Raw genomic sequence first — 12,274 nt, 5'->3', positions numbered from 1 at the left:
TATATCTCTTGGAGTATTAGAATTAATTTTCCGTCTGTTGTCGTCACATCCGGTCAAACCGGTAGCAGCATAAAATGGCTTATTTTTGTTTTAATTAACAAAGCTTTAGAGGATTCAAACCATTTTCGGGCGTTATTTCTCATTCTCATTTTTGTTAAAAATGAAAGCTACTTCTGGTTAATCAGGACGGAATACCTACTCGTTGCTTTGCAACGAGCTTTGCTCTTGTTATCTTTATGTTTCTTTTCTTAACTTTTTTTTTGGTATTTAGCATTTTTACAATTTGCATTTTCAGAAGCATATCATCGAACTTTTCGGTCTTATACGGAATAGATTTTCGCTATTCTTAGTTTTACTTTTTTACCATTTTTGTTTTTAACCGATATTATGCATGCAATAACTCGAAAATGACTCGTCTGATCATTACGAAACTTTCATGTCTGAAAGAACATTAAAATTCTAATTATGTACTTTTGTGCTTTTATAAGATCACTTAGGGTTTGGAGATTTCAGCTTGTTACTGATATATAGGAGGTAGATTTGTCTGGTAGATTTAAAAAAAAATACGGAACGTAGAAGTATTAAATCTTCATTGATGATAGATGGAGAGGGAAATTTTGTATATCATAAGCATCGGAACTACGGATCGCCTATACGCGGTGTGGCCAAAAATATTTATATCGAGAATTTTTAATTTTTTAATGGCTTATAATATCTTTAAACCTTTTTTTAAAATTATATACAATAAAAGAAGTGTAGAAATACAAGAGTTTTCAAATGATATTTCGCAAAAAAGACTGGTTCTTAAAATAAGGGATCTAGTGGTTTTAATTTATACTTTTCCTAGAAGACTTCCAAAACATATTTCGGGACGAGTGCCGTCGCTTTTGACCTCTTCCGGTTATACAAAAGGAAACTTAAATTTATTTGATTTTGCGGATATTACCTGCAAATTAAATGGTTTATACTTCCAGCCAGATCAACCCGACCTCCAAGTATTCTAAGAAAGCAGTCCCTGCAACTACACTGGAACTTCCATGAGACTGCTCTGAGTCTGCGCTAGAAAGCAGACTCAGCAGTCTTTGGGACTGCTTTCTGGTTCTGGTTCTGCTATGATTATTCATGGGTGAAAAAGATTCCAAGTGATACGATATCGCTTTTTTTGTTGTGAATTTACAGAATCCCTGTTGTAATTTTTTAGTTTCTATACCTTCTTTTGAACGAATTCATTCTTTTAATTAACCAATCTGACAATTAGATCTTAAGAGAAAAGGACCCAATTTTTCCTGATTTTTGGCACATTATATTAGCTCTCAAGAAAACCCTGATCTATTTTTTTGAAAGGGTCATGTCTATTACATATAAAACTAGACAAAAAACTAGAAATATATATTTAAACTGGACCTTTATAACATATTTTTGCGAATGAGTAAATTTGGATTGATTTCTCGTGCCATATTATTTATTGTTATTTTGTACTCAGGTTATCCTATTACTTTCCTGAAATACAGATCAAGAACGCAATCTATAAAAGTTTAAAGAAGCCTTAATATTATTCTGAGATAAATCTATTAATTTAGCATAAAGCTGTAATATCTGGATGCTTAATATCCAACTTTTATTAAGCTATACCATGCAGAAACCTGAAATTTAGAATATGAATTTATGGTATCTAAAGATATCTTTGATGTTGATCTCAGCGTTATCTGTGTCTATTCTTTAAGGGGGTCGACTGTAGTTTCCATTGCGCAATATTTCTCGTATCATAGTAAGATTAAGCGAATTTACTGTTTTAAATAGAGATGTCAACGAGTACCCGGTTAACCGGATTCTCGATCGAACGTCCGAGTATTGAATACTAAACTCAGTATTCGGTTACTCGGAGGTATATGTTAAAATATTTCGAAGCTTATTTATTAGCGCATTAAAACAACGGTTTTAAACCCTAAAATATTCATTGCGCTTGTACATACAGTAATTAGGGTTTCCTGTGCCTCCTAATGACTGTTATCGCTTTTGGCAGTGTTTATACAGTAATTACCGTGACCAAGCACCTGCTACCTACCTGGCTTTTCTCACCTTCGGCTGTCGTCTACCATTATATTTAGTTTTCTCTAATTATTTGTTTTCATTAAACATCGTTTAAGGTCTATTATATTTAAATAAATTACATATTTTTTTCAATTCTCCAGAAGTCGTTAATTCTCATGGAAAGAGACAGTCGATATTGCATGTGCGATTGTTGATATGGATGCGTTTGATTACGCGCAAATTAATGCAAATGGTTGAATATAAATAAAAGGCTTTTAAAATCATATGTCCATCGTTGCACCAATCTACAACATGTCTCGTAATTTTATGAAATATAGAATCGAAAAGTGTACAAAATCGTAAATTTGCTCTGTTAAAGGAGAACTTGATCAAGTTGATACTGTACATGTAGCTCTGACGACTTATCATTCGGACGTAAAACGCATCCAAGAGTTACATTACAATTAGGGAACAAATCATTCTAAACAAACCCACTGTGAACCATTTATGATTTTATTTCTCGTATTTATCTGATAAATTTAACTTTAATAAAAAAATTTAGATTAAATTTCGTCGGAAACAACGTGGTCATACATGTAATTGTTACATTCACAGATAAACCTCCCATCAGACCATTTGATTTTATTTCTACAAAAGTTTACAATGTTTTACAGTTATCAATTAACTTTTTCATATTTAATAAGACTTTTACCGAGAAGCCGGGTATTCGATCGGAAAAAGGTCCGAGTAACCTAGTATAAAAAATTGACCCTTGTTTTAAAGCAACTTTTTTTCACTAAATTAAAAAAAACTAAACAAAATTCAGAAATTACGGGTCGAAAAATGTTATTAAGATTTTAAGCAACTGATTTTCAAAAGGATTTTTTTAAAGTGACTGGTAAATGGCGTCGTAATAGAGTGTTTTTGATGTAGGCGCTCTCAAAGATGGGGTAATAAAAATGTTATAAAAGAAAAAGGTAAAAAAAATATGCTCATAAATTTTAAAACATAGGAATTTGATAATTTCTCCGTCATATTTATAATTTTTTGAATATATCCTTTGTATGGGTCATATTTAATAGTACTCTATATAAAAAAAGGAAATTTGGGGGTTTTTTTGTTGCATTTTTGCGATATTCCCTCTGGTAACTGGGCGGTTAAATTTTATGTTTCTTACATATAATGTACAATATAGTATTATCAATCATAAATTATAGATTGAGCAAAAGGTCTATCGTAGTATTTGTATAATTTGTTTAAAGTGCGAATAATTGGCACTTTCCCATATAATCATATAGTATATGTACCTGTATTTTGAGACGGTTCCTTAACAATATCCGGGCGGTAGATTTCCCCAATCTTTGCGTGTACACTGAAGTTAATGTAAGTTATATATGGTATAAAATTGAATAGTTTAGCTATTATAGTTTTCACACAATAAGATCACAGTAGGCCCGCTTAAATACAAATTATTTCTATATTTAATAATGCATAGCTTCAAGGTATTTAGGGAAAGAATAAAGCATTACATTTTGTATAATTCAGGGAAGAACTTCATCGTCCACAAAGAAATGACATGGTCAGAGAAAGAAAAACATCTAATAGAACAGACGTACTCTCACATAGGGCAGGAAGACAACAAACTCGACCAGGTACATGCCACAGCTTACAGCTCTTATTTTTCCTTCAGATATAAGTGAATCACCTGATTTAAAACGATAAACCAATCTTTATTACTTTATATTACCGAAAAATATGAGGAAAACAAATTAAATATATAAATCATGAAGTCCACAAATAGAAAAAGATAAACGTACATTTTCTTTACAAATAATCTTAATATCTAAGTTATAAAGCTTATGTTAAGCATTAAAAATAAAAAAAGCAACATATTTTCATCAACCTTGTACTAGTAACATACTTGATATTTAAATGCACACGTGAAGTCGTTAAGAATCAATCTTGAAAAGGTCATTTTAAAATGGAACAAAGGATATAATATCCATAAAGCAACCCTAAAATTTGGTTCAAAAGATCTGAAAATATTTTCAGGAAGGGAAGTTGGAACACTGGTGATTTAAAAGTGTTTAGAAATGATTAAAACTTTTTTTTAAAGTAAGCAGTATGGATAATGTGATATTTAGTTTAAATGTCAATTTATTGCCGCTGACGAAAACTTGTCATAAAAATGCAGGATAAATTTAATTAACATTCAACATAATTGTGTAGAAATGAAACTTGTTTATGTTAACATATGCTGACATGCAAATTTCAAATCTGTTCAAAAATCTAATTTTAATGTTGATAGATTTACCTTTAACTTTATTTCTATATTTCATTAAGCAATATGCAATTATTAAAGGATTTTGTTGAAATGCCAATTATTATAACTAGTTTGTTAACGTGCTAGATAATGATAGAATATGCACTTATTTTCTGTCAAAAATGATGATAATTATATTAACATTCGAGTTAATTTTGACACAATGCAAAGTTGCAACTTTTTATCTTGCTTGACAACATAAATACCTAAGATGTTAAAATATAAATCACATGTTGATAAAAACCTACAAAGTGACGCTGTATGTCGACATAAATAAGCTGCATGTTGATATATATTTCTGCATGCTGATAAATTATTTTCAATGTTAACAAATAATTTGCATGTTAACATAATTATGTTGTATCTTTTATGCATGACGTCATTAGATGAATTTACTTGTACCAGTACATGTATAGATACTGAAACGCAAAAGCAGTAATCTACAAATGTTTAAATTTTTTATTCAATGATTTTCAAAAAGGTATACAGTAATACTAAAATCACTTTTAATAGCATTTGAGATTTGATGAAAATGTTAAATGATTATTTTTAACTTAGAAAGAAAAATATGTCTGTTGAAACACCCCCTAACAGACATAATATTAAAACCCAGAAGACTGCCCTACATAACAATTGTAGTTCATTTTCTACGATACAATAGATTCAATAATATCGAGATCTTAGCAAAGGAATTATTATTTACCAATTTTTAAATGCCTCTTTTCAGATGATTAGATAGAATTCTCTATAATCTAGCGCCGTGTAGTAAACCCTGGACTTTCAGTCCAAGAATAATCATTATTGCATATGATATGTCAGAGTGAGCTGCTGAGGCGTGATAAAGTAAAAGTTTGCATCAGCATCTCTCCATCACCTTTTTGATATTTTTCAACTAGGGCAATGGAAATGCGTACTTTACTCATTTTCAGGGAGCCTTAGCATCGCTAGGGGAACGGAACATTTTTTAAAATAATGCTGTATTACTTACGATGAACAGTTACAAACCCTTAAAATCAGTATTATTTCCAAATGTTTTGTTGAACATGCAACTTTTTTTTTATTTCTGTTGAGCAGAATCAAACTTGACTTCCAGTAATGGTATGAAAATCATTCAACCGTTAAATAAACGATTTTTCTAAATTGAAGATATAAATACTTGTAAGATACAAAATTGTTTATTATGTGTAATTATTTTCCCCCTAAATAGTATGTAGCGTTTCTTTTGCGTTTCAGTATAAATTTTAATTTTAAGGAAAATTTTTAATACATAAACAAAAGGAATAAAAAGTATCAGCTCAGCAGTATTAGATTATTTCTTCTTTTTGCTGCAGTTATTGTAAAAATCAAAGAATAAATTTTCGATGTGAATCTGCTTGTACAATTTTTTGTTGGCTAGCTTTCATTCCATTATTATGCACTATTAGCCTCTCTGACTGTCGTTACTCTGGGAAATGAGTGCGAAGCTAATGTCGACGATGGCTGGTAAAATTGCGCTAGTTGTTTTCATATTGAATTTTCACGGAGGCGATCTGGGATTAATCACGACTTTGAATTTTTTTCCCTTTTTAATCTTAATTTAGGTTTTCATCTATATAAATCATGTTTGGTAGTCTTTTTCTGTGAGAATTCTGAGTCGTTTCATTCAAAAAAAAATTCTAAGTACACTAGAATTTTTTTTAACCCCGTGACCTTGACGTTGTTGTTTGACCTACGTTTACATTAATGTGAATTTTTCCTAATTACTTTTGATTGAGAAGAGTTAGGGCTTTCATATATATGACATGTGCATTATCCGTGACAAGGTAATTCCGCAATGATTTCTGACACCGTGACCTTGACCTTCACGATTGACATAATTCAAAAAAATATATGAGTCATTTTCAAAATTTGTCCAAATTCCAACACCAGTATTTTGCAAAAATAAATGTGGCGATCTAAACTTTTTAAAGTTTAATTTTAGCATTCAAACATCATAGATGCATAAACAATGTTAAAGCACAAAGAATTCTATTAACATATACTAAGAAAAACATCATATGTACATGGACCCAACAATAAATGTCCATGGTGTTACTTAGTTAAAAGTCATAGTAAAATCATAATTAAAAAAAAAATTTAAGGTTTTTAGAATAACAATCTCAACATAATGATAAAATTATTCTATAGAATCAAACTGAAGTTTCATAACAGAAAATTATCAGATAAAGTATAGCTGGAAGTTGTAAGTGTTGTAACTTTTGTATATATCTTACACGTTTACTTAAGGCATACATCATTTACCTCAGCACAAAATACTTGCTTTGCAAATAAACTTAGTATTAGAAAACGACAGTATTGTGTTGCAAGTTTCGATAAAATTGTATAAAGATTTAGAACATAAATATAGGAAAACTGTGTTGGTAACACCAAGGATATTTGCATAACACAAAGGACATAAAGGTTACACTAAGGATATTTTGTGTAATACTTAGAAAGAAATAATAAAGTTGTTCTCCTTCCTTCCGAAAAGGATAGTAATGAAATTACCCTAGAGGTGAATATAAGAGTATATGGCTTTAACATAAAAAATTGGCGGGGGATTTCTTTCATTATACATTTTGAGTCTGACTAGTAACACCAAGGATAAAACAGTAACGACATAGACATAACTATCCAATCATAAGATATATGACAGTAGAAAAATGAAATCAAATTGTTATGCCCGAATAATAAATAATTACTATCACATGACTTTGAATCATTGATCAGTACTTGTTAGTGTATTTACATATCCAAGCAGAAGGTGTAACACCAATGACAAAAAATAACACAAAGGACACCTTTAAAAGATTCAAAGGTTTACATAGATGAGTCTTAGATCAGCTAGAACTAATTTTTAATGAAGAAATAATTGTGAAACTAGAACATGTACATGTATTTGTAATTGACCAGATTTCAAATATATAGAATGCATTAATCTTTTTATGGATTTTACATTTTCATGTCATTTATCTACAGTTAGCCTCTTTCCACAATGAGCTCTCTACATAATACACATCTACAAGATATGATGGTGACAATATTATTAAAACATTAGCAATGCTATACCAGCTTTTATCTTTTAAAGTTTTTGGCCTGTTAAAAAGGAACATGGGTTTAGGTTCTGTCTAATCCCGTGCATACATTTAAGTTCATTTTTTCTGTATCTTTATCCATGCAGTCTCTCTTCCAAAGGATCTGATTTCTCTTCATCTGTAGTCTGATGTTCATTATTGACTCCAATTCTTTCTCTTCCAGGGTGTCAGTCTTTTCAGTTTCTTTAGTCGGATTTCCTATCAGGAACTCTTGACTTTTTTTTAATCTGTACTCTTTTTCATTTTTTTCATTGATATTTTTCTGCCCTTTTTGCTCTTGTATCCACTGATCGTTTGCTAAACTTTCATTGACAGTTCTTCAGGGTAAAAATCCAACAAAGTGGCTTGAAATGTATGGTCTCCCACCATATCTGGCCTTGTTGTTGTCCAATGCTGCCTCGACTATATAATCTTCACCACCACTTTCCAAAAGCTTAATATGTACATCCAAGGTTAAAAACTTCTTTCAGCACCAACTTTTACAGGATGTAGAACACAGTCATGAGGGATTTCAGTTGGACAAATCTGAAGAACATCCTCAACTTAATGCAAAACTGTATTCTAGGGTAATGAATGGTACATTGTCTCCTTAAAAAATCTTTTGAAATCCCTTTAGAACAGTTATGAACAATTTGTGACTTTTTCATCTAAGGGTTTACATGATTAAATGACTTTAAATGCATTTGCAAAGAAATGTTCCGTATCTGATATAACTTTAAAGGTATTTTCAATTCAATGATATAAATCTATCTTTTACGTCTTGGATTCTATTGGCTTCATTGCAACTTTTTAATGTGTCTTGTTTACATCATCCTCATCAAGAGAACATAACTAGAATCCTCAGACTAAAGAAAACAAATCATATTCTGCCTTATTTCACATTCCCTTGTGTTACCTAAAACTTCCTTTGTGTTACCATTTTTAACCATCATATATTTTTAGCACTTCATTATTTATTGTTACTTGAATTGCAATATCCCACCACAATTGTTTTCTGCAATACAATGAACACAATTACCACTCCATATGCAATACGCCTGATTCATTTTTCTATCTTTAATCCTTGCTGTGTCCCTTGAGTAACTGAATTTGTCTATGGTGTTACCATAGGTTACTTTAAAGAGCATAAAAGGGGATATGATTGCATTACATAATCAATCTTGATATTTCAATTTATTCAAAAGGAATAAAAGTTGGATATTTTCCTACAGAAACAAAAGAACATGCAAGAGTATATTAATAACATAAATATTTAATCGTTTTTACATCCATTGTGTTACCAAACATTGTCCTTTGTGTTACTCAAATTATTTATTGAATTAATTTATAGCTCATGGAAACATAATATGAAAAATAAATGCCAGTTTGATAAAAATATTTCTGTTATTTTATATTGTAATAAACTTTACACAAATGTTGTATTAGAATTGGCAATTTAAAGGTTTTTTTTTCAATTGGTCCGCGGAGTTACCCAATTCTGTCCTTTGCATAACCAAGACTGCAAAATCATATGATTTTCAAATGGTAAAAACATTTAGTAAATAATTTGGCATTTTAAAACAAAATTAGTTACTGGTTAGTTTTGATTAAGGGAGGAAAATAAAACATATGACTCCAACTTTCATTCTTTTTAATTATTTTCTATGTAAGTTGTCCATGGAGTAACTAGATACATCCTTAGAGTAACTTTTCTTGCAGTAACAAAATGGACAGTAACACCAGGGAATTATTATATAAATAATTGGAAGTATAAAAGCAATAACTGACTTATGAACATAAAGCACAGCTCCTAGATGATAGGTATTTTGTTATAAACTTGCTCAATGCATCAAAGAAATGGCAAATTAATTCATCATCACAATATCGAAGTAACTCCAGAACTCAAAAATAAATTACTATTGCAATCAAACTTGCCTTCAACCACATATTGTGCCTATGGTATAAAAGATCTGTGTAAAGTGTCTCATGATATTTTGGCGGGAACAATACCAAAAGAGGGAGGCTAATAGTGAAGAGTTTCTTTAGGAAAGATAACTGTTACAGATAACTTTTATGTCCTGGTTACTCCAAGGACACGGCAAAAATAACACACACTTACCATTAAAAAAATCATATTCTTACTCTTTTTCAATGACATTTTAGCATGCATTCAGACAGTATTAAACATGTACAACACAATAAAGGTCATTTTACACTGCTATATTATATTTACTACAGCAATAATCAGAGTTGAAGTCAAACATCCGGCGAAATCACAAGCAATTCTCTTTAATTTTACTCAGGTTGAAGGACTTTTTTCAGTATTCAAGTCAATTTTTAATCACACTTAATTTTTTTCTACACTTATAGATTGTTGTTAAATTCATCGGGTAAAAAAAATTTGATTTTTATTGCAAAATTTTCAAAAAAAGCTTGTATAACAGGAATTTGGACATTTTTTGAAAATGACCCATATGTAGTTAAGGTGATAACTTTTGAATGACATATGAAAGGACGTTCATAAGTAACACAAAATGGCATTTCACCCACAAAGACTACGAAAGCGGTTGACCACAATCCCTTGCAATACTGCAAGTAAATTTGCTGAAATCACGTGACTGCTGCATCACGTGACAAGTCTAAAATTAATATAGAATCTTATCGTCTTCAATATGTAGTTTTTCACAATAACTACAATTATCCGATATAAATAAGGTACTAAAAGAATCGCCATCCCGATTTTGAATATATTTTTAACTGCAAAATATTTTCGATATTTTCATTGTGCACCTTAAGTAACTGTACTGGGAAGATAGTAAAGGGTGCAACGTAATCGATTTATCGTAAGGGCATACCCTCATTGATTACACATGAACTCAAGAGGCATTTAAATATCTGAAAAGTGCTTTGAACAAAACGAAATCTTGCAAATAAATTAATTATACCTATATTTTATATAGTTGTCCAGTTAAATATTCTACATGTAATTAGCAATTAAACAATAAGTTTGCAGCACTTTTGAATAATAGATATTGTGTTGAAAAGAATTACATTTTTTGTTTAAATTTAACTTGTATTTTTAACTTAGTTGTGGCCTTGCAATATTGATTCTTATAGATGATCCCAATGCTGCAATTAAATGTAGCTAATAATCATGTGACTCGAACATAACGTGACAGGTATATAGAGAATAGTACATACCCTTTTCCATATCACATCCTGTATGAGTCCGAGTCACCAATATCAGCCAGAGGGCTGAAGACCCGAGGGTTGATACAGGATGTGATGTGGAAAAGGGTATGTTTTATTATATTTTATTACATAGAAGACATTAAGTTGAGAGAAAAATAATTAAATGATCATGCACGGACTTCTTAAAATGTACACAGTCTATTGTCTCATACAGATTCGGTTTGTTTCTGCATGTACTTCTACTTCAAATGTCCCTAATCCGTAATTTTAAAATAATCTATTCATTATCAGTTAAATTATCATTTCATTCAAAAAGTTAATTTAATAAAATTAACAGAATTATGTTACCCCCAAAATATGTGTTTGATCACAATTACTGTTTTTTTAGGTTTAATTTACTAGGGGGGGGGGGGTGATATTGATCCGTATCAGCCATACACGCAGCAGGGCTGATAACCTATATCAACTCGGGAAATCCATATCAGCCTTGCAGGGCTGATACAGCTATGGTGACGTCAGCCATATCGCATGTGCAAAAAAAAGCTGTTTTTATTACTAAGTATGTAATAAAAATAAATAAATCTAATCGTCCTCAACATGTTGATATGAATCACATAGATTTTTCTGATATCAGTAAATTTTTTTTTAACCGCCCATCCTTGTAAAGAATGTATTTTATCTAACACAATTCGCCAATGTTTCCATTTGTCATTGTAACACTGCGCCTTGAACAGAGTATTCTCCTTCTTTTGGTATATGTGGTATTTTCTATAGTTGTTTGGCTTTTGCTATCAACAAAGTTCTTAATGCAATAAAACTCTTAGGTTAATTCTATTTTTTTAAAAATCAACCACAAATTAAATTTCACATATAAAACATAAAAATATTTTTCATAGCTCTTTATGTCCCACATTGCAGAATTATACATGGAGTGTGTACGTAAAATATAACAAATACACTGTAGGTCAGTCCAAATATTTCTGTACCAAAATATAAAAAATGCCACGGTGGTCTTAGAAACAATTAAGAGGTCATATGCCTGGGTAGATAGATAAATATTTTTTGAAAGACTCTTCATATTCGTTATGCGCATTAGATTTGAGCATTAGATATTTTTCCATTTAGTATTTTTTACTATGTGAATCTCAATGTTTATTTATTTTGCCTCTTCGAAAATCCATATGTTTCAGTTTATATTATGTTTGGCATTGTTATCAGGTTAAAATTAAGAACGACATTAGAATGACCCTATTCATTGTGATTTTAGATTAGAACAATACATTCGAAGAAGGACAATTCATTATAAGAACCTTCAAATATGAAACTCTACATTGAATGTTGGTTCATAATTTTTTCTGTCGAAAGCAAAAGCATTTGAATACCTTTAAGTATTTAAAATAAATCGACGAAAATATAGGAAGAGGAATTTCTTTATTTTCTTCAATAATAATTTTTTCCTGATTTCGGTTTTCAAGTTAATTCAATATAAACTCATAAAAAAGTCATACCTTGACCAATAGGTACTTTAATATATATAATTAACAGTCCTCATAGTAATTGTATAATAACGAGTTGAACTCGTTTTTGATATACATGTAATATTTATTATCTCTAGAAGAAAATATTAATTTCTTTT

The 12,274-nt window shown here is 30.4% G+C and overlaps 1 long non-coding RNA gene across 1 annotated transcript in view; it reads left to right on the top strand.

Moving 5' to 3' along the window:
• LOC134269909 (uncharacterized) overlaps positions 1–3,680 on the top strand; it is a 29,191-nt gene extending 25,511 nt beyond the window's left edge. The window contains exon 4 of the long non-coding RNA XR_009992674.1: positions 3,577–3,680. This is a non-coding gene — a long non-coding RNA (uncharacterized LOC134269909). The remainder of the gene's footprint in view (positions 1–3,576) is intronic.
• The last annotated feature ends 8,594 nt before the right edge of the window (positions 3,681–12,274 follow it).

This window comes from Saccostrea cucullata, unplaced genomic scaffold, assembly GCF_032062105.1.
Source record: "Saccostrea cucullata isolate Sc308-1 unplaced genomic scaffold, CSIRO_AGI_Scuc_v1 ctg1227, whole genome shotgun sequence".
Taxonomy (NCBI): Eukaryota; Metazoa; Mollusca; class Bivalvia; order Ostreida; family Ostreidae; genus Saccostrea; species Saccostrea cuccullata.
Note: the sequence above shows the minus strand (reverse complement) of the source record. Positions and strands in the feature narration are given on the sequence as shown.